The 19,640-nt window shown below is 34.2% G+C and overlaps 1 protein-coding gene across 4 annotated transcripts in view; it reads left to right on the forward strand.

Annotated features, from left to right (window-relative positions):
* Positions 1-19,640, forward strand: part of XRCC4 (X-ray repair cross complementing 4) — a 326,468-nt gene that overhangs the window by 62,964 nt on the left and 243,864 nt on the right. The gene's annotated exons all lie outside the window — the stretch shown is intronic.

Raw genomic sequence — 19,640 nt, forward strand, 5'->3', positions numbered from 1 at the left:
GGATGGGCACCTGTATGCTTCAAGCAGAGAGAACAGTTTACAGTTCTCTTCTGTAATTTATCAGCCTCGTCTTCCCACTCTTCCCTTGTGTTCTTGTGGCCTCTGGAATTTCAAAATAGTTGCTTCAGGTAGTTCCTGCCTGTTTAATAGACATTTTGGTGAAAGGACTGACTCCTGGAACTCCCTACTCCATCTTCCCTGGAAGTCCATTTTTCCTTTGATATATTAAATTGCATTGACTGGTTTTTAATTATTAAACCAAAGTGCTTTCCTGGTTTAAATCCCACTTGGTCATTGTGTATTATCACTTTTTTATATTGCTGGATTCATCTTACTGAAATACTGATAAGAATTTATGCATCTATATACATGAAAGATATTATAGTTTCCTTTATTTATAATATGTTTGCCTGGTTTAATATCTGATTATTTGTATGAATTTAATGGATATATATATATACACACATATCTATTTATATGAAATATATGTGTATACACACGTACATATGTTCACACATCTGTATTCATTTCTGCATCTGTACACATGTTAAAAGCCATGAGTTCAATCCAACATCACAGATTTTACTATTTCATTCCATCCGTCCGACCTTTCTTATTTGTAAACTTTTTCTGACATAAAATCTGGCTTTCGTAATCCACAATTTGTTTACTTATTTGCTCAGTCCTTGTATACATGCAGTTTTAGAATTGTTCTTTTTGTCATTATCCTTAGATAATGATTTTCCAAACTCACTTAGATTTGTGGTTTTTGTTTGTTTTTTTTTCACTATCCCTTTCAGTGTCTGTGTTCTACTTTTGGTTTGTCATACATTCTAGTTGATAATAGTTAATTGTTTACTTTTCTGGTATGTTAATTACCTAGAGCCAGACCTATGTAAAAGAATTACATTCAGAGAAATGCCATTCTCCCCTCATCCCTATTACCCTATTTCCATATTCCCACTTTCTCCACTCCATTTCCAACCAAGTCCTCTCAGTAACCAAGTTCATTAGTTTCTTACCCTGTATTTCATTTGCACCAATGAGCAGATATATCAATTTTTCTCATATTCATTCTATATTGAAGGGTAGTACACCATGAATACCTTTAAATTTTTTTTTTCACGTAACAATGTATTCTGGAAATCACTCTGTATCGGTTCATAAAGACCTTTTTTATTTTTTGTATAGGTGCACACTACTCCATTGTATGGATATGTCATTTTCAACTGCTCTCCTTTGTATGGGGATTTAAGGTGTTTCCTGTATTTTACAATTCAAGCAATGTTCCTGTATATTTTAATCTTGTTGGAAATTTATCTTAGGGGTAAATTACTGGATGTGTGATTTCTAGTGCATGTATTGTTTTAATAGGTATTATAAAATTTCCTTCCAGAAGAGTTACAAGTTTGCATTACCACCAGCATGAGAGGTCATTGTTCCCAACAGTCTCACGAACAGAATATTATAGTGATGTACTATTCCCCTTTTTTTTTTTTTAGGTACCCGGGGTTGGGGGTAATCCTAAGACCTAAGATATGGGAAGCCTGTGTTCAATGACTGAGCCACATCAGCTCCCCTGAGTTGGGTTTTTCGGTTCGCTTGCTTGTTGTTTGTTTTGTTTTGTTTTAGGAGGCACCATGAACTGAACCTGCGGCCTCCTGTGTAGGAGGCTGGCATTCAACTGCTTGAGCCACATCCACTCCCTAGTAATGTACTCTGTAACTCTCTCTTATCTCAAAGAAAGGAAATGGTATCTCAGTTTTGTTTTAATCTGCATTTCTCTAATAAGTGAATTTGAACATCTTTTCATATGTTTAAGGATCATTTTTATATCTTTTTTGTGCATTTTATGTTTGTGTGTTTTTCCTTTTTACTGTTGATTTTTGGTCCCTCATCCCTCAAATTTCATTGTTTTTTTTAAAAAATCAGGACTTTAGTATATTGTTTGGTTAGTACTTATTTTAAATGTTACGATAGGAGTTTTTCAGTCAGTGTGCTTCTTTGGTGTTAAACTTCCCAAAATATTAATCTGGAATAGGTCAGATCTCAGATATTTTCATATTTCACTCATTCCGTATGCTGAATAATGAGACTTACCAAAACTTAATGACCACTTATGTGCCATACACTATGCACACTGTATGTGCAAGCTCTAATTCAGTCTTCCTGTTATTAGCTCATTGTTTTGATCAGAAAACTAACGCTTAATAGTATATAACTTGTCCAAAGCTAAATATCTAGCGAGTGGCAGAGCTAAGATTTGAACACAGTTGGTATGACTTCAAAGTGCATGGGCCTAATTACCATGATATAATGTCTCTTAATGTTGTGTGTACTTGATATACTCATATTTTCATTGAGTTGATTTATGAAAATACTATGACATTCATCACATTCTCGTGTAGTTTTAGAGCCTTGGCTTAAGAGGTGGGCATTGAAAAGACTGTGGTGATAAGAAAAATGATAAAGCCGAATTTCATCAATATGAACAAAGCTAATGTTGTCAATCTTGTAAGGGTCTTTGAAGTTTTGTCAGGGTGAACCTCCTTGCTTTTTAAGAAATTGTCATATTAGTTTTGATTATACTGGCAAAATGTACCCATTCTATTGGTCGTATCTTCTCAGAACAATGCATTTCTTATATATTTTGTTTCAAAATTATTACTTGGAGTGCCCTGCTATGATTTTATTTTTATTTTCTAAGTATTGAATCTTAGACATAATTAATATTTCCTTAAGAGAAATTATTTGTTTCATTATCTTCCCCAAAGCCCTGAGTAGTATAAGTATTTCTTAATGGATTTTCTTGGCCAAATTGGGATTCAGTGCTTGTTATACCATTTTGCTATCAGGTGATCCTTTACATGTCAGTTAAATATAGAGATTTAAATAGTTTCCAGTGACAGTCCTTTTTATGGAAAGGTAATAACCTTTTTCTCATATTATTTCACAGGCTCCTTATATTAGGGAGTATGATTATTTATTAGTATGATTCAATGATAAAATGACTTCCCCAATCCTACTCCAGTTTTGTTTTTATATTTAGAAAATGAGTTTTGTTATTTTTTAAAACATACCTTTATACTAAGAATTGTTAAGCATAGTAAAGTCTGTTCTACATATAACTGAAAGGAAAAATAGAACTGTAATCTAAAACAGCTTTTACTCTAATTTTGAAGGAATTCCCTACTTTCTACTGTAAACTCATCCAAAGTCTTTCTTTTCAGTTTTAAAAAGAAATTCATATACTAAAAGCAAAAATTCTGACATTGTATTGTGAGATGGATATTTACCATTTCTGATGCTCTTCATTCTTTCCTGGTAATCCTTATTTCCAGCTGGCATTATTTCCCTTCAGCCTGAAGAAGTTCCTTTAGCATGTCTGGTCATGCAAGTTTGCTGGCAATGAATTCTTTTAGTTTTATTTTCTCTGAAAATATCTCTATTTTGCCTCCTTTATTGAAGGACCTTTTCTCTGGACAAAGGATTCTGGTTTGAGTAGATTTTTTTATTCCTTGACTTTCAGTATGTTGTTTTTCTGTTTTTGTTTTTTTTTTCCTCTATAATTTTTGATGAGAAGTTCAAATTATTGTTTCCTATATGTAATGGTTTTTATATTTTTCTCTTTCTCTTTGACTTTCAGCAGTTTGTCATATGCCTAGGAGTGGATTTTTTAAAGTATATCTTTTGCAGAGTTTGTTGAGCTTCTTGAATTTATAAATTTATTTCTTTCACCAAAATTGGAAAATTTTGGTACATTATTTTTCAAATAATTTTTAATCCCATTTTTAATCTCTTTTTTCTGAGACACCAATTAAAGGTCTTTGAGGCTTTATTAGATGTTAAAATTATTTTAATCTCTGTTATTCAGATTAGGTCATGTAAGTTGATTTTTCTTCAAGTTTTTAGCAGTTTGATATGGTTATGAATTCCAAAAATAGATATTGGATTATGTTTGTAATCTTGTCTGTACCTGGACATGATTAAGTTATGATTAGGGCTTTGACTGGGCCATATCTTTAGGGCGTTGAGTCCCCATCCCTTGATGGGTGGGGATTCACAAATAAAAGGTATGGCAAAGAACAGAGTTGAGGATTTTTAATATTGGAGTTTTGATGCTGGAGTTTGATGCTGAAGCCTTAAGCTGGAACCCTGGGAAGTAAGCTCACAGAGGAAAGAGAAACAAGCCGTAGGAAGAGAAGAACGCTGAGCCCAGGAAGAAGCAAAAACCTGGAAGGGAGGAACCTAGGAAGCCTGAACCCTCACAGATGTTGGCAGCAACTTGCTTCAACATGCAAAAATAGACTTTGGTGAAGGAAGTAACTTATGCTTTATGACCTGGTATCTGTAAGCTCCTACCCCAAATAAATGCCCTTTATAAAACCAACCAATTTCTGGTATTTTGCATCAGCACCCCTTTGGCTGACTAATACAAAGTTAATTGATTATTCTTTCATTTCAAGCTGCTGGTAAGCCCTTCCAGGAATTTAAAAAAAAAATTATGTATCTTTTTTCCTCAGTTTTTCCATTTCGTTTTTCACTTTTCTCATTTCTAAATATTTCAGTTTTTTTATAGGTTTTATTTCTCCTGAGATTGTCCATCTTTTCATTCATTATGATCATATTTTACTCTAAGTTCTCAATCATAAGGGGGAAATGCAACTGTGGACTAAAGTAGACTTATTAAATAATTCTAGCAATGGAAGAACTTGTATCACTGATATAAAGGCAGTAGTCACCAGAGGTTCTGACGGGGAGGGAGAGGGAAGAATATGTATAACATGGGGTATTTTGGGGACATTGGACTTACTACATCACATTGCAATGATGGATATAGGCCATTATACATTTTGTCAAAACCTATAAAACTGTGCAGTGGAAAGTGTAAATCTGTAAACAAGATATCATGGTTAGTAGCAATGCTTCAATATGTGTTCACCAATTGTAAAAAATGTACACATTAATGAAAGATATTGTTGATGTGGAAAAGTGTGGAAGGGGGAGGCAGTGGAATGAATATATGGGAATCCCCTATATTTTCTTCTCTTTTTTTCCCCTGTATTTTCAATGAGGCATTTAAGTAGTCTAAAGCTTTCTTTAAAAATAAAAAAATAATAAAAATTTCTCAATCATAGTTATAGTAGCTGATTTTAAATCCTTGTCTGCTAATTCTGACATCTGGATTAACTCTGTCAATGTATGTTGACTATGTCTTCTCTTTAGTATGTCATATGTTTCTGTTTCTGATATGTTGAGAATGCTTAGACTTTATCCTGGACATTGTGAATGATACAGTATGGAGAGTGGATTCTGGTAGATTCACTTGGAGAGTTTTGGTTTTTTTTTTTTTTTTTGGTCTGTTTATTTTCTAAGTCAGTTAAATTGGCTGTACTCCATCTTCAAACTCTGTTTCCCATGTGGTGGGTGTTGGCTGAAATTCCAGGTCAGTTCTTTTAACCTTAGCAGGGCTGCTTGGAATCTGTCTCATATATCCATGGCTGAGGCGTTAGCTAGAGATTTGATCAGAATTCATACATAGAATTTAGAGCTTCCTTTCTCTGGCTTTCTTTTTTCCAGGATCCTCCCATTTACTTTTGAAATATTGTTGTTTACCTAGGCCCATTCTCTGATTCTTTAAGAGAATAAGACTCTGGTTTCTATCAAACTTTAGGTACTCTGCATGGCAGATATTAGAACTTTCCTTGGGTTAAAAGCTGTAAAAATGGGAGTCTTATTCTGTGCTAATTCCTTTTTCCTAGTTTCTGTCTTCCCACAGTCAGCCTGCATTTGCTCATTTTGCCATGCCTTTGGGTCTTTTTTTCTTTTTTAATATTTATTATCTATATTAAGTTTGGTCCTATGATAGCTACCCGGCCTCAGTTAGAAGAGGCGCTCTGTACATAGCTTTTGAGGACTCCTGTCCCAGATGATCTAATAGATTTTCTCCATATTTGAGCAAAAGTATTTTTATATGATAGAACTTTCAGCTTGTTCAGAAATTAGTATTCTAGCATAATTCGTTAGAATAATTTTTTTTAATGTTCTTGTTTATACCTTGTCTAATTAAAGTCATGTCTGTATTTGAAAAGTGGAACATTTCCAGGAAAAGTGAATAGCTGGTATTGACACTCAAAAGAGTTTTATGAAAGTAAGCAAAGGGACAGTTAGGCTGAACCACAGGAAAAAGTACCTAATGGTGAGACTAAACATTTTGGCAAGGGGACTCTCTCTGAGCTATTTCAAACTGAATTGGAAAAGTTAGAGGAAAAACAAGTAATGAGCCCATGTCATGAATTGGCAGATGGACGCTTTGTATGATCTCATAGTTAACTTTCCCAGTGGCTCTTTGACTGTTGGCCATTAGCAAGAAAGCCTTTTAGGTTTTACATTATTAATATGAGTGTCTGAACTGAAGTGGGAAAATAGATTTCACCAAAAAGTTTGCAATTGATGGTAAAAATTATCCTGGCAAGGGAGAAATCATTTTTATAAGTTTTTACCAAACTCCTTGTTAGGAGGGACTTGGTCTGTCTTGTTTATCATCGTATTCCTAGCACCCAAAAATAGTGCCTGACACTTAGAAGGCATTGAATAAGTATCAGTATTACTTTTACTATATTTTATTTTAAAAAAACACATTGTCAAATGGGTGTCAGCTAATGACACTGACACTCAAATTTGATGTTTTCCCATAGTATATAAAGTGTGAGAATGTTTAATTTCTTTAAGAAAACATAGAAAACTAGTAAGTCACTTTCTTGGAGAATGTTTTAGTTTGCCAAAGGGCTGCTGATGCAAAGTACAGGAAAGTGTTGGCTTTTATAAAGGGGCTTTATTTGGGGTAAAACCTTATCCCAAATAAATTAAAAGAATAATACACCATTATGAAGTGGGTTTTATCCCTGGTATGCAAGGTTGGTTCAACATGACAAAATCAATTAATGTACTACATCACATTAAGACAATAAAGGGAAAAAACACATCATCATTACAATTGATGTAGACAATGCATTTGGCAAAACACAGCACCCCTTCTTGATAAAAACACAATTCCAAGGCCGTGACAAGTTCAAATCAGGTTACCATAAGAGATGCTTTCTCACTAAAGGCAGCTATTGTTGATTCTGTTGTCCTGGCACGTGGCAAAGCAAGATGGCTGCTGATCTCTGCTGAGGTCTCAGCCTACCCCTCCAGGCCCACCATCTCCTTTTAAGATGTTCTGAGGGCCCAGCCTCTTTGAGACTCTTGGGGTTTCTGTTTTCCTGCAGTCTTCTCACATTGCAGATTCAAATATGCCAGCTTCTCTTTCCTGTGTCTGTCTGTCTGTGCTTCTGTTTATATTAGACCCAGCAAACGGGAAGATTCAACCTGAGTCCCACCTCACTGATATGGTCCAATCAGCCCTAATATTGATCTTATCAATTAATCTAATCAAAGGGACCTCAACTAAATTTAATGCAGTCAAATAGTATCACACCCAGAAGGATAGGTTAGTCTATGAACATACTCTTTCTCTTTTTGGGATTCATAAAATAATCTCAAACTGCCACAGAGACTTTCTTTTATTTCATATTCTTCTCTCAGTGTTTCCTTTTCTTTCCCTAAGTCCAGAAACCTGAATTCAAGATCTTTAGGTTTTCTTTGTAGTTTTATTTTACAGTCACAGGAAAAACAGAAGTCATTGATTTTCTTGTGACTGTGAAATATACTGTAGGAAAATAAAATATTAAAAACCTATTTTCTGGAAGAGAGAATATTAAACAAAGTGACCCATTGTATAAGATCTGTACAAAGTTGTTAATTTTCCTGACTTTGAATCCTGGCTACTTGTTATACTCATTGTGACTTTTGACAGCTTTCTTAACTTTTTAAACCTCAGTTTCATCATCTTTATAAAGTATGGATAATCAATACTTATTTCCTATGGCAGGTGTGAGATAAGTATGTAAATTGTTTAGTAACTCATCAGATACACAGTCAGCATAAGATAGCTACTATTAGCAGTTATTATTCTATTCATCTTAACACTTTAAATAGTTAAGGATTAGTATTTCTTGCTTTTTAGTTAATTTCATTTAATTTATTTACTTGCTTTATCATCTTGAACTTTTTGACTTAAACTTTTTGGTTCTCAGTTAAATTGTTTATGAAATGATGGGTTGAATTAACTCAGATTTTCTCCCTTGTGCCAAATTTGATTGATTGGTGGGAGCTTGCTATAGTGTAATCCTTCAAAAGAGTCTGAGGACTTTAGTGACTCTCTGTGAAAGTAAACAGATTTCACATAGCCTTAATCTTCAGTTTTTAGTGGATGAGTATATAAAACAAGTCCTTAGAATATATTTATGTAAATTTACATTTTTTAAGAACAATTGCTGAGTCCCTACTTTATATAATGCGCTGCTAGGTCATCTCTTGAGTCTGTGAAGGGTGGAGGTATCAATAAGTAAATAACTTTTCCTGGAATATCTGGCTCATTTAGAACATTCAGTATAACAATAATAAAGAAATTGCATGATATACACACTAAATCAGGGGTTCTTAACCTTTTTTGTTCCATGGACCCCTTTGCCAATCAGGTGAAAACCATGGACTTCTTACTAAGTCCACATATACAGTGTATTATTTAATAAATATATCACACCGGTACCAACACATACATTTCCACAAGAATAATGTTATTTTGAATTTTCAATTTAAGATCACAGACCCCCTGAAATCATTCTATGGACCCCTTGGGGGGTCTATGGGCCCTGGTGAAGAACACCTGCTTCAAATGAAGAGATATACTTTTTTTTTAAAAACAGTATTTAAATGCTATAAGGCCTTTAAATTCTGCCAACAAAATCCAGAGTTTGTGATATTTTAATTTTGTACCATTGTACTGTGAATAGCCCTATCTAAAATAGGACCTTTATTATTAAATCAGAATATTTTAATTTAATGCATTTTGTCTTTAATTATCAGTCAAGTCATTGACATATTGATATGACCACACTGATTTATCTCTATAGTTACTGAATAGCAATATAAATATTTTCCGTTTCTAAAGGTTTCTATAGCCATGCATGGATTAATGTTTCTTTTTAATGTATCTTGAACTATGAGAAAACTCTCCAATTGACTTGTAATTCTTCTGTTTACAGAGCTTAATTTGGGCTTCTGGTCTCTTGAAGTATGTTGCATTCATCTTACACTAACCTACAATATTTTAATTAATTAATTTTTTGAGATAAAGGAAATATATGTAATGGATGTTGTTACATGTTATATTTAGTCACATGTTGTACTGTAATGATAACATAATGACTAAAAGCAGCTTTAAAGAAAAGTGAATAATTAATGCAACCCAAAAAGAAACTCCAAATATTTCTTATATTCTGACTTGATCTTCTTTTAGTCTTTTGAAGCATGATTAATAAAGTTGCATTTCAGTGTAAGTCAATATTTTCAAATATTTAACCTCTAGTACAAAGTAATATTTCATCAACAGAGAAGTTACCATTAGAATTGATTTATAAATGGACTGATATACTAACCAACTTAGCTTTTACCTGGTAGGTTGTAAATGTTATATATGGTAGCAAATTTTTAGAGTTTTAGGTTTTGAGAGCAGAAGGTATTGTTTATCTCCATCAGAATAACAATTTGTATGATATATTGTGTGTTAAACCAGCTGCAGTGCCAAAATGGGCCACCCACAGGGAATCCGGTGAGGGGTTACTGAGGCCCATCTGGCTCTACTGCTGCCACCTAAATAAATATCATTTCAGACTACATGATTTAGTGCTTGATTTAAGTAAGTGACTACTTAGAAATGAATTTTTCTAAGTGTCTAAGCTGCTGATATTTTATATAAAAAACAAAACAAAACAGAACCTTCTTTGGCACTAATATAAAATCTGGCAATTAAATTGAACCTTCTAATAGTGGATGTATTACAACATTTTATTTAAGTATGGTAAACATCTTATAATTATTTAAAACAATGTCTAAATAGCTTCCTATGCAATATAATCATTCTTTATAAAATTTTATTTGTATCACCTGCTGTCTGTGTTTTACCACTGCAGTGGGATTTTCAAGAGTATGAAAAAAGGAGTTGTCACTCTGATAACCATTCTATTGGCAACCTTTAATTATGCATATTCATAGCAATCTATCATAATGAAGTAAGTGTGTTACTTTGTATGGGAAGCTTTTTGATGTTAAAAGCTTCCCAAGCATAATTTGGTAAATCAAGATTTGAATGGTCACATAACTGTGTGGTCTCATGATATACTGTTTGGATAGCAAAGGTCACTTGGAGTTCAGAGAGTTGTTTCCCAGGTAATTTAACTAACTACTCAATTAAGGGAAAAAATCCTGCTCAAAGATGAAATGATGCTTTCAGGGGTCACAGAAAATATAGGTTCAATGAAGACTTCAGTAAATATTAATCAATTACTGAGGGTTCAGCATAAATCCGTTGTCTTTGCATTGGTGGTACACTAAAAATGACAAAATGAGATTTATTCCAATAATGTATCCTAACCTTTTGGAAATTTATTCTGTGCTCTGTCTCAGAGCTGTAAATTAGTGTGAAGGATTTATTGGATTTACTGTGGCTGAGGGAATTGTTACCTCTATGATAAAGATAAGCCTAATTATTCAGGAGATTATGTGTTTGTATAATTCATAGTCTGATGGTCAAGATCTTTTTTTAATATTTACAGTAGAATATGTCATATTAGAAATAGAGCTTATATTTTTTAATATACCATTTTCAAAATAAGATTTAAATTTAAAAAATATAATTCCCATGTAAACATTCATATATAAGCATAAACACATAGCACATTTTAGGTGGTTTGTTTGCCTATGGCCCTCTATACAGAGTTGTAGGTTAGGAGAAAATGAGTTAAAGTTAATGATGGTGGATTATTTTACAATTAAAATGGAATTTTGAGTGAGGGTTAAATTTTAAATATAAGTGCAAAGGTAAATGTTGCATGTAGTAAAAATTACCCTTGAAAGTCTTTTAAATTGCCATTAAGTATAATGTGTATGGTTTGGTATATACCACACTATCAGTAAGTTCAGCACAGGCAGTTTTTCTTCTAAAGATGGAAGACCTTGTTGTTTCTCTCACTGAGCACCAGGTAAAATAATTTAACTTTTATTGAGGTACTATATTATACCAAAATATCTGTATTTTTCTCATAAGCATGACGGGTTGAATTTGCATATCTGAAGGGTGTGTGTGATGTAACTTCACTTGCTTGTGATGATAACCTGAGGTATGTATTTATAAAACGTTGCCAGTATGTATTAAGAAAAGCATGGGCTTTGGTGATAGATAACCCCTGGTTCAAATAGGGCCCCTGAGTGTGTGACCTAGGGCATATACTAAACTTCTGTTTCAGCCCATATATAATAGGGATAGTAATATTTCTCAGATATGTATGAACTAGCCTAACAGTAAGTTGCTATCAAGTATATTTCTGTTTCCCTTTTTTTTTTTCTCACCATGAATATAATTAAAAACACTTTTGAAAAGTAATTAGAATGATTTTGGTTTTTAAAATATACATAATTTATAAAGAAAGACATTAAAATTTAAAAATTATTTATTAAATGCAACACATTGTGTGACAATTCCCTGGTTAAATATTTTTAACAATTCTCAAAAGCTTTTTGAGCCAATGAAACTTTTTAGCATTTCATATGATGCCTTTCATGATTTGGTTCTTTCTTATTTCATATCTGCTTCTACTAAGAAATTCTTTGCCAGTAATCCTGGCTTTCTTGCTCTCTTTTGCCTGACTTATTGCTAGTACTTTCAGATTTAGCTCACTTATCAATAGACTCCCCTGGTCTCTCAATCTACACTCCCTCTCCTTGTCCCTCACTTCTTCGCCCCAACTGGGCACTGTCCTTCTGTGCATGTCTACAGCACTTTATGTTAACAGCTATTTTAATTATTTTTAAACTGACTCTCTTAAATGCTGTGCTTTCCTTTATTTGAGACCGTGGATCATGTATCTATAGTACTTAAATCAATTAAAGTGTGAAATAAAAAAAAAAAATAGTCAAAGGTTTATATGAAAACCTCCATGCTCTTCTGGGATTATTTTTGAGACTCCTGATTTTCAGTTGCAAAATAAATTTTGAATATTTTCACGGAGAGTCAACTTTCCAATTGCATCTTATTTTTATATTATAAATTCAATATTTTTGCTTTTTGACAAGTAATGGTTTTCCATTAAAAATGGAGTAAGTGTGATGATATCTTATGTAATCATTACTTATGATTACAATCATTAATCATTCTTTTAATTCTATCAGTGTCAGAAGGAAAAACAATAGTCTTTAATAGTGGTTCTTAATCAAGGTGTCCAGACATACTGGTGGTATGTTAAAAAGAGTTGTGGGAAATGAGCAGTGCTCTAATTAAGTCACTGAAAATTACACAGAAGCATCAGGAATGCTACAACCATTACAACCTCATAGATCCTGGAGTGTTTTATGTTTACTATGTTTTAGTAAACATAGGTGTTATTACATAAAAATATTGAGAACTGTTGATTTGAACAGGCAAGACATTAGGCCAGCTATTGGCAAACTGTAATCTGTGGGCAAGATCAAGATTGCCCCCTTTTTTGTAAATAAAGATTTATTGGAACAAAGTCACATTCATTCACTTACGTATTGTCTATGGCTTCTTTTGTGCTACAATGGCAGTGTTTAGTAGTTTGTGATGAAGAACTACATGGCATGCAAAGCCTAAAATATTTACTTTCTGACCCTTTATAGAAAAAGTTTGGTGATCCTTGCATTAAGCACTTTGTTCATTTCTACATTTTGGCAATTTGAAGAAGGAGAAATTCATATCTTCTTATCCCAAAAGGGAGAGTAAATTTCCTCAGATGCAGTTTAGTAAAATGCATCAACTTTTGCTTTTTTATTCAATTTGTTTAAAGTACAATTTTCAATAAAGGTAAAAACATGACTCATGCAACTATAAAAATAAATATATGTAAAAGATTGTATTTAGCTAATTAATTAATGAGTGAACCTGTGAGATATTAAAACTGGCTTGAAGGAATCTTAAAAACAGACATGTATGGAAAGCAGATGTGACTCAAGTGATAAGACCTCTGCCTACCATATGGGAGGACCCAGGTTCAATCCCTGGTACCTCCTGGTGAAAAAGAAGAGAAAGCATGCCTGCATAGTAAGCTAGTGCCCACGCAGTGAGCCAGTGCCTGCGCAAGTGAGTCATGCATCAGGTGATGAAGCAAAAAAAGGGAGACAAAGAGAAGAGTCAAAGTGAAGTGCAGCAGAAACCAGGAACTGAGGTGGGGCAATTGACGGAACCTCTCTCCACATCAGCAATACCACTATCAAATCCCTCTGAATCCTAGAGGAGAAAGATGAGAAGATAAGACAGAGAAATAGATACTGAAGATCACACAGTGAATGGACACAGCAAACGGGGAGGAGGAAGGTAAAAAATAAATCTTAAAAAACAAAACAAAACAGACATGTATAGGCAAACAATACTGAAATACATGTACTAATAAATGCAAAACTAATATTTTATAAGGTAATAAAATGTAATGATTGAAATCTTTTCTAAAGGAGGAAATCAGTTCTATCTCACAAGACAAAATCCTTTTGTATTTTATGGACAAAAACCATTTACTTTATTATAAGTTTTCTACAGTTTATAAAGTCATAAAAAAGCATAGTCAAATGCAATCAAATGTGCAAATCCCTTTAGAATCAGATAATAGAAAACACCCAACATTCTATTGAAAAGACATCATAATATATTTTGCCTATTTCAAAGTCTTTCTCAATATCCCCTAACAAATGTAAGCCAGTCAAAAAATATTTTGCAACAGCAAACATGTAGAAACTGAAATTAAAAACAATTTACAGGGAAGCAGACTTGGCCCAGTGGTTAGGGCGTCCGTCTACCACATGGGAGGTCCGCGGTTCAAACCCTGGGCGTCCTTGACCCGTGTGGAGCTGGCCCATGTGCGGTGCTGATGCGTGCAATGAGTGCCGTGCCATGCAGGAGTGTCCCCTGCATAGGGGAGCCCCACGCGCAAGGAGTGCACCACTTAAGGAGAGCCGCCCAGTGTGAAAGAAAGTTCAGCCTGCCCAGGAATGGCACTGCCCACATGGAGAGCTGACGCAGCAAGATGACGCAACAAAAAGAAACACAAATTCCTGTGCCGCTGACAACAACAGAAGCGGACAAAGAAGAACACACAGCAGATAGACACAGAGAACAGACAACTGGGGTGGGGGGGAGAGGGGAAGTGGAGAGAAATAAATACATCTTGGAAAAAAAACAATTTACAATCACTCATGAAAATGATATATGCAGATATAATAAACTTAACATGTATAGAATCTATATGCTGAACTACAAAGTACTGATAAAAAAATCAAAAGTTCTCAATAAGTGGAGAGACATAGGCATGTTTATAGATTAGAAGATCCAGCATAGAAAAGGTGCTAATTTCCTTCCAAATGATCCATATGTTTAATGCAATTCCTATCAAATCATAGCGAGATTTTTGTTTTTATAGAAATGGTCAATTTTTTTCTATAATTATTTATATTGAGAAGCACAGGCTCTAGAATAGCTAAAAAAATTTTGACAAAGAAGAATAAAGAAAAACGAATCACTCTACCTGTTATTAAGTCTACTGTAAGTGGCTACAATAATCAAGCAGTGTGGTATTGGTAGAGATAGACATAAAAAACAGGTCACTGGAACAGAATTGAGAACTCAGAAATAAACCTACACTAATATGCCCAAATGAACTTTTAAAATAAATTATTTTACTTTAATTCATTGAATGTTGCAGTAAAAGCAGATATACATGCCCTGAGGCAGTAATTACTGGCTAATGATCAACTGTGGTGCAAAGAACCTGGAAATGCTTCATAGAGGAGCCTAAAATATTGTGACTCTAATCCACTTTATCACTTCATAATTTATGCCCAATCTAAAATTGTAGGACCTAGCATTTTTAGTTGCTTGTGGCTCTTCTTGGGGAAGATTATGAAAGGCAATGAAGCAGAAACTACTATAGGCTACCCTCTGTTGCCACTGCTGCCGCCTTTACTTTTGTCCAAATGATTTTTGATAAAGACCCCAAGACAATTCAGTGGAGGAAGAAGTCTTTTCTACAAATGGTGGTTCTTCAAATCCATAGGCAAAAATTGAATCTCAATCTAAACCTTATATCTTTTACAAAAATTAAATAAAATATGCATTATAGATTTAAATGTAAAGTATAAATCTTTGGAAGTTTTAGAAATAAAACATAGGAAAATATCTTTGGGATCTAAGGCAAAGTGAAAAGTTCCTAGACTTTATATCAAAAGCATAATCCATAAACGGAAAAAAAACTTGAAGAAATGGAGTTCATAAAAATTAAAATCTTTTGCTTTGAAAGATCCTTTGAAGAGGATGAAAACACAAGCTACAGGTTGGAGAAAATATTTGTAAACGATTTATCCAAAAAAAGACAAATATTTAGAATATATAAAGAACTCTCAAAACTGTTAGAATATATAAAGAATTCTCATAATTCAATAGTAATAAATGATCCAGTCAGAAAATGAATTTAAGACATGAATAGGCTTGTGTCTGAAGAGGATACATAATGGCAAACAAACACATGAAAAGTTATTCAATATCTTTAGCCATTAGGGAAATTCAAATGAAAATGACAATGAGATATCACTACACATTTATCAGAATGGTAAAATAAAAAAATAGTGACAATAATAACTGCTGGCAAGGATATGGAGAAACTAGATCACTCATGCATTGCTGCTGGGAATGTAAAGTGTTACAGCACCTCTAGAAAAAAGTTTGGCAGGTTATTATGAAACTAAACATACATGTAGCATATAATGCAGCAATCTTAGTCCTGGGCATTTATCCCTGAGGAAATAAATTTTCTGTTCACACAAAAATTGTAAGTTCATCATAGCTTTATTCTTTTTCTTAAGAAAACTTTTTTTTTTTAATTTGAGCAGTTGTAGTTTTGAGAAAAAGCATACAGAAAATAGAGTTCCCATATATCTCCTGTGGTAGCTTAAAGCTATATACCCCAGAAAAACATGTTCCTAAACTTAGTCCATTTCTATGCGTGTGCACTGTTGTAAATAGGATCTTTTGATGAGTTATGTCAGCTAAAGTGTGACTCAGCCTAATCAGAATAGGTGTTAATCCTGTTACTGAAAACCTTACAGGGAAGGTCACAGAGAAAGAAAAAGCCGTAGAGAACAGCCAGAAGCTGGAAGTCAACAGAACCAAGAAACCAAGAGAGACTGCTATGTACATTGTCATGTGACAAAAAAGCCAAAGCCATGGGAAATGGATTTGGCTCACCTGATAGAGCATCTGCCTACCACATGGGAGGTCCAGGGTTCAAACCCAGGGCCTTCTGACTCATGTGGAACTGGCCCATGTGCAGTTCTGATGAGCGCAAGGAGTGTCCTGCCATGCAGAGGTGTTCCCTGCATAAGGGAGCCCCATGCACAAGGAGTACTCCCTGTACGGAGAACTGCCTTGTGTGAAAAAAGTGCAGTTTGCCCAGGAGTGGCACCACACACACAAAGAGCTGACACAGCAAGATGACACAACAAAAAAAAGAGGCAGTTTCCCAGTGCCACTGACAAGAAAACAAGCAGACATAGAAGAACACAAAGCGGATGGACACAGAGAACGGACAATTGGGGGAGGTGGGAGGGAAGGAAATAAATAAAAATAAATTAATATCTTAAAAAAAAAAAAAGCCAAAGGCCAAGAATTGCTAGCATTGAGCCCCAAAATGCTACAGTACTTTGACAGAAAGCATCACCTTGATGTGACCTTGATTCCTGACTTCTCCTAGCCTCAAAACCATGAGCCAATTTATACCCATTGTTTAAGCCAACCTGTTATATTTATATTTACAGCTAGGAAACTAAAACACACCCCCTATTATTAACAGCTTGCAATTGTGTGGTGTCTTTTTTACAGTTAATGAAAGATGGTTATTATAATTGTACTGTAAACTATAGGCCATAGTTTACATTAGGGTTCAATATTGGGTTCTGTAGTCCTATAGGATATTTTTAAATTGCTATTCTAATAACATATATAAGATCTAAATTTTCTCTTTTACCACATTCAAACATATAATTCAGTGGGTTAACTATATTCACAAAAATGTGCTGCCATCACTTCTATCCAATGCCAAAACTTTTCCATCATTACAAGTAGATTAAAACAAATAATACAATTAAATACAAATTAAGCATTAATTCCCCATTGCTTACCACCACCCTGGCTCCTAGTAACTTGAATTCTAGTTTCTAAATATGAATTTGCTTATTCTAATTATTTCATATCAGTGAGATAATAAATATTCTTTTGTGTCTGGCTTATTTCACGCAACATGATGTCTTCAAGTTTCATCCATGTTACTATTGCATGTATCAGAACTTCATTTATCCATTGTATGTATATACCACATTTTGTTTATCCATTCCCTCTTTTTTTTTTTAAAGATTTATTTTATTTCTTTCTTTCCCCTTCCCCCCTGTTGTCTGCTCTCTGTCCATTTGTTGTGTGTTCTTCTGTGTCTGCTTGCATTATCAGGCGGCACTGGGAAACTGCATCTCTTTTTTCTTGCATCATCTTGCTGTGTCAGCTCTGCATGCGTGCGGCACCACTCTTGCGTGGGCTGTGCTTTTTTCACGTAGGGCGATTCTCCTTGCAGGGCGCACACCTTGTGTGTGGGGCACCCATACGCAGGGATTCCCCTGTGTGGCATGGAACTCCTTACACACAGCAGCACTGCGAATGGATCAGCTTACCACATGGGTCAGGAGGCACTGGGGATCAAACCCTGGACTCTCCATATGATAGACAGATGTTCTATCAGTTGAGCCATGTCTGCTTCCCATATCTATTCCCTCTTGATGGACATTTGGGAGGCTTGCATCTTTTGGCAATTGTGAATAATGCCACTCTGAACATCAGCGTGCAAGTATCTGTTCAAATTCTTACTTTCAGTTCTTCTGGGTATGTACCTTGAAGTGAAATTTCTGGCTCATATGGTAATACTATATTTAACTTTCTAGGGAACTACCAAATGGTCTTCCCCAATGGCTGCACCATTTTATATTCCTACCAAAAATGAATGGGTTCCTATTTTTCCACATCCTCTCTTTACACTTTTCATTTTACAGTTTTTAAATAACAGTTATCCCTTCCACATTGTGGGGCTTGGGGGGTGACACCCCTGCAATCTGAAAAATCTGCATAAAAATTTGTGACCCTCCCTTCATGCCAGAGAAGAAGTCTGAATTTTTTCTTTTACTTTTTTTTTTTTTTGCAGTACCTTATTGTAAAATTTGGGTAAGTATTTGGTCATGGGCTGTATGTAGGTCACTGTTAAGTAAAAAAACTGTATGAAAAAGCAATAAAAATACAAAATAAATAGGAAAATTTTTTAAAAATGAAAAAATTTGAGGAGAATAATACAGAATGTACTGCATGTGTAGCAAAGGACATGAAAAGAAAACAACCTCTGAAATTCCCTAAACTTTTTCTGTGTCATATGCTGGCCTTTGCATGTGATCTGTGGCTTCCACAAAACTCCTCAAAAATTCCCATTTAATTTCTTATGTCGACCCATGATATATTGAAACTGTGATGGAGAAAGTTATGATGTAGAAGGGATAACTGTAGTTGCCATTCCAGTGGATATGAAATGGTATCTGATTGTGGTTTTGACTTGCATTTCTCTAATGGCTAATGATGTTGAGCATCTTTTCATGTGCTTTTGGCTATTTGTGTATCTTCTTTGGAATGATTTTTTTCAAGTCTTTTGCTCAATTTTAAACTGTGTTCTTTGATTTTTGCTGTTGAGTTATAGAGTTTCTATATATATTCTGGGCATTAAACACTTATTGCAAATGTATTTTCTAAGTATTTTCTCCTATTGAGTACATTGTCTTTTTACTTTCATGATAAAGTCCTTTGATGCACAAAAGTTTTTAAGTTTGATTAGGTCCCATTTATAAGTTTTTCCTTGTGTTGCTTGGGCTTTTGGTATAAAGTGTAAGAAACTATGGCCAACTACAAAGTCCTGAAGATGCTTCCCTATGTTTTTTTTCTAGGAATTGGTTTGGTTCTTATATTTAGGTCTTTGATTCATTTTGGGTTGATTTTTATATATGGTATGAGGTAAGGGGCATCTACATTCTTTCATATTTTGACATACAATTTTTCCAGAACCATTTGTGAGATTATTATTTCCCAATTAAGTGGATTTGCCACCCAAATAGTTGACCATAGTTGTGAGGGTTTTTTCTTGAACTCTCAATTTGATTCCATTGGTCAGTACATCTACCCTTGTGGTAGTACCATACTGTTTTTTTTTTAAGTCTTTCTCTAGTATTTAAATTTTTTAAAATTTATTATTTTTAACCATAATTCAGTGGTTTTATTTACATTCACAGTGTTATGCTACTGTCATCATCATTCATTACCTCAACTTTTCCATCACTCCAAACAAATTCTGTATCAATTAAGCATTAACTCCCCATTCCCTAACCCTACCCAAGCCCCT

This window comes from Dasypus novemcinctus, chromosome 2 (assembly GCF_030445035.2).
Source record: "Dasypus novemcinctus isolate mDasNov1 chromosome 2, mDasNov1.1.hap2, whole genome shotgun sequence".
NCBI classification, from domain to species: domain Eukaryota; kingdom Metazoa; phylum Chordata; class Mammalia; order Cingulata; family Dasypodidae; genus Dasypus; species Dasypus novemcinctus.